At 47.9% G+C, this 4,158-nt stretch overlaps 1 pseudogene; it reads right to left on the minus strand.

Moving 5' to 3' along the window:
- Positions 1 to 2,768: 2,768 nt before the first annotated feature.
- LOC101646085 lies at positions 2,769 to 3,290 on the minus strand (annotated as a pseudogene).
- Between the last annotated feature and the right edge of the window lie 868 nt (positions 3,291 to 4,158).

The raw sequence follows: 4,158 nt of genomic DNA on the forward strand, positions 1-4,158 counted from the left end.
TTTAGACCTCTATAAATGCCCTTTGCCTCCTAGTTCTTTCCTCTACTTCCTTTTACTTTCCTCTTGTCCCACTATCATGCTCACCCTTCATTTTGGTTTCAGTAATTCCTCTCGGTTACATTGCCCTTGATCAAGCCCTGCAAGGCCTCCTGGTTAGAGCTTTCTCACGGTAGATCCAAACCCCTCTGCTTGCTGCTTAAAGCATTGAGAAAAAAGCAAGAAAATAGTAAAGCAAGAAAAAGGTAGCTAGCTTCCTGTAGCTCAAAGGCCAAGTCCCTTGAGAAAAGTGACGGATGAAGCAGTAGCCTTGTAGCAATTGAAATGGTGACTTGGTCTTTAGTAGTGTTTTCTTCAGGGTAGAGGCTTTAGCGAGGCAATCATTCTTTTTTTTTTTTTTTTTTAAGAAGTAACGTTTTTTAAAAAAAATTCTATATAATTCAACATTTTTTTATATGGACCATTCAGTGGCATTGATTAGTCTAATACACTAATTACGATGTAAGTCTTTCAGCTCTTGGAACCTACACTGAGTTTATCTATTGATGTAGTGGGTTGTGTGCTGGGCTGCTAACTGCAAGGTCAGCAGTTGAAACCCACCAACCCTTACACAGGAGGCAAATGAGGCTTTCTACTCCTGTAAGGATTTCCACTCTTGGAAACTCACAGGGGCAGTTTCAGTCTGTCCTGTAGAGTTGCTACGAGTTGGAATCCACCCGATGGCAGTGAGTTTGGTTTTCGGTGTTTGGCATCAGGGTTTAATAACACCACTACCTTTGTCCATTGCCAAATTGTCTATCACCATTTACAGGTCATTGAAGGTGCCCGGTCACCTTGGGGACCACTAATTAACTTTAGTTGCTCTACATGTGCCTGCTTTCCATAGTTCACATAAGCGAGGTCACACACAGTCATTATCCTTTGGTGAGTGAATTCTTTCACCCGGCATAAGGGTTTCAAGGTCCTTCCATGCCATGGCACGTATCAGGGTTTCTGTGATCTTTATGCCTGCGGACGGCCTCATGGTGAGCCTACACCGTGTCTGGCTTCTCCGTTCATCTCTAGATGGGCACTTGGGCTGATGAGCAGAAAGCTGCAGTGAAACTGCTGTGCAATGTCTGAGCCGTGGCTTCCGAGTCTGGTGCGCTCACACCTAAGAGTAGAATGATGATGGTTAGTTTTGGAGGGACCCTGCTAGCCAAGTGCAAACAACTTTTCGATTTTCTAATACCCACTGCCACGGAATTGATTTAGTGATTCTCACAGGTAATATCTTTTCAAAGCTCTCCCCGTTATTTTTATTGATACTATGAAGCCAGATCGCTTTACAATCCTCTACATGGTCATTATATCAGGACCTTTTAAAGCTTCAGTTGTAAAGAAACCATTTTTAATGTCATTGTAATCATTTATAATAGTGACCATAAAAACAACCCCACAGTCTTGGCCGCAGTATACTAAGCATTCATGTTTCCATGCATTAATTCCTCTAGCCCTGACAACGGCCCTTGGGGCAGGAGTTACGGCATGTTTACAGAGGAAGAGAGCAGTGGGATTTGGATTTGGATGCAGGCCGGTTCCAGATTCTGTGCGTTTCACCAGAACCATGTTTGTGGTAACCTTAGCACACATATACTCTCAAGATCAAGGTCTAAATGGCTCCTTGCACACAATATGCTCCTTGGGCTACATTGCTATGTGTCAGATTTGTGTACTGGGCAGCCCTAATTTATGATAGATTTTTGTTCTGATGTATATTCAAATACCTCTTTTTAAAACAGTTTCCATTATTAATACCAGTATATTTTATGATCACTATCTTTTAGTATCAGTATCTTTAGATGCCTGACCCTTAGTTACGTCTGAGGGTTGGAAACATTACTATGAGAAGGGCAGAGAGGTGGCATCTGACCTCTTCTGACTGCACGAGGGGAAACTTGCCATCTGTGAATTTATTTCAACTCATATCAACCCTGTAGGACCTGTTAGAACTACCTCATTGGGTTGCTGAGACTGTACATCTTTAAGAGAGCAGAAAGCCTCATCTTTCTCCCGATGAGCGGCTGGTGGGCTTGAACTGTTGACCTTGCAGTTAGCAGCCCAATGTGTAACCCAGTACACTAGCACAAGGTGAAAGGGGGTTCAACCTCACCATGCAAGGTCATTCCCTAGCCAGTGGGGTACACATGGCTACCCTCCCTCATTCTTTCCCAGTTGTCCCTCCCAAAGCACCCTCTACTGCTCTGCTAGGGTTGACCATTCTTTGCAATGTCTACAAACAACTCAGAAAGCACTCAAGAGTTATTCATTCATTCAGGACGTTAACAGGTCGATTCAGGATTGGAGATGCTCAGGACACAGTGTTCACAGGCATACCGCGCTCTGGTCCTTGGCCGTTCAGTCGCTGAGCCCCTTGATCTCTGCTCGTCTCAGGCAAATGTTACAAAGCTCCGTTAGCTCTGCCAATCAATGTCCCGTCAGCCATTAGCCTCTGCCCAAAGACACTTGGTTTTAGTTCTGTCAGCCAGCAAACTAGCCCCGCGGATTAAGTGGAGGCTCCCACTATGCACGTGAGCTTCCTGCCCGAAGGCACTCTGCTGACCCTCCCTGAGGGAGCCTGCTGCTCTGGCTCTTGGTTCTGCTGTCTCGTGGGCCAAGGAGGTTCAGTGAGCAGGGATCCCGGGATCCAGAGGACACCCCACTCCCAGCTCTTCTTTCTTTCTTTTTTGTGTGTGTATAAACTATTTCTTAGTAGACAAGGTTGATCGTCTTTATTTCTTCTTGGACACACCGACAGTTCGGCCATGGTGGCCGGTGGTCTTGGTGTGCTGGCCTTGAACTTGAAGGCCCCAGAAGTGGCGCAGCCCCCTGTGGGCATGGATCTTTTGTAGCCACTGCAGATCTTCACGGAGCTTGTTGTCCAGACTGTTGGCCAGGACTCGGCTGTATTTGCCATCCTTTGCATCTTCCTGTCTATTCAAGAATCAGTCTGGAATCCTGTCCTGCCGCGGATGCCGCAGGCTGGGGATCACCCGCTCAGCTTCATCTTCGGTGAGCGCTCCTGCTCTCTCGGTGAGGCCGATGTCTGCTTTCCTCAACACCACAGGAGCGTAGCTGCGCCCCACACCCTTCATGGCGGTGATGACAAAGGCTGTTTTCTGCTGCCCATCGATGTTAGTGTTGAGGACTCGCAAGATGTGCTGGAACTTCTCGGGGATCACTAGAGACACGGCGGCGGCGTACAGGCCTCTGGTCCCCAGCTTTTCTTTCTTCTTGATCGTGAGGTCCCCCATTCCTGTTTCTGAGATGGCTCATGTTCTAGCCATTTGGGTGGCAAAATGGACTGATCCCCACATGCAGCCTTTTGCATTGTCCCATCTAGTCACTTGGTGGGAGTCACAAGGACGATGGCTGGAAGAGCCACATCAATTAATTCACCACACTAGGATTACATAGAAATATAAAGATTTTCAGGTATGTTGCTTAACATCTCTTTGGGCAATGTAGGACTGCAGCATCTACGCCACCCATAGTCCTCTAGGGTTTTTGTTTTTTTAAGGGAAAACAGTTCCTTTTGTTCATTATTTCCTCCCCCAGGAGTGGTTTCATATACCTCAGGGCCTGAGAATGAACAAGCCGCAGGGCTTCAGGGCACACCCCGATCCTAAGTCCCCACCCTTGGCTTCCTTCATTCACCTAGCAGTCCAGCAGCCATTCACTCCTAGAGTTGGGCAGTGCCTTCCCTGGCTTCTCCTCTCCTGCTGCCCTGAGTGCTGGTGGGCTGCTGGCTCAGGCTGGCGGCGGCAGTGGGGGCACTTGATCAGGAAGTGGCCACATTAATAGGCCAGTGGCAGTCAGAGCCATTCCCCCAGACACACTCCTGACACGAGCACCCTGGGACCTGTGGCCACCTCACTTTGTGCCCCCTCCCCCCATCTGTGCACGCCTCCTCTCATCCTGCATGGGGTTTGAGCAAAGTCTCTGTCTGATTGTCCAGGGCAGCCTGGCAGACCCTGCCACACTCCTCCGGGCAAGGCTCTTGGATCCCGCTCTCCGGCTTTGTTTAGGGGGCTGCTCCCATAAGGTTTTAATACTGTAGCCTTTATGGGGATTTAACTATGGATTGTATATGAACAGCCTATATAGATTAGGGTTTTCTCA

This window comes from Echinops telfairi, unplaced genomic scaffold (assembly GCF_000313985.2).
Source record: "Echinops telfairi isolate 266 unplaced genomic scaffold, ASM31398v2 ScPeMD7_5868;HRSCAF=6743_0, whole genome shotgun sequence".
Classification (NCBI taxonomy): domain Eukaryota; kingdom Metazoa; phylum Chordata; class Mammalia; order Afrosoricida; family Tenrecidae; genus Echinops; species Echinops telfairi.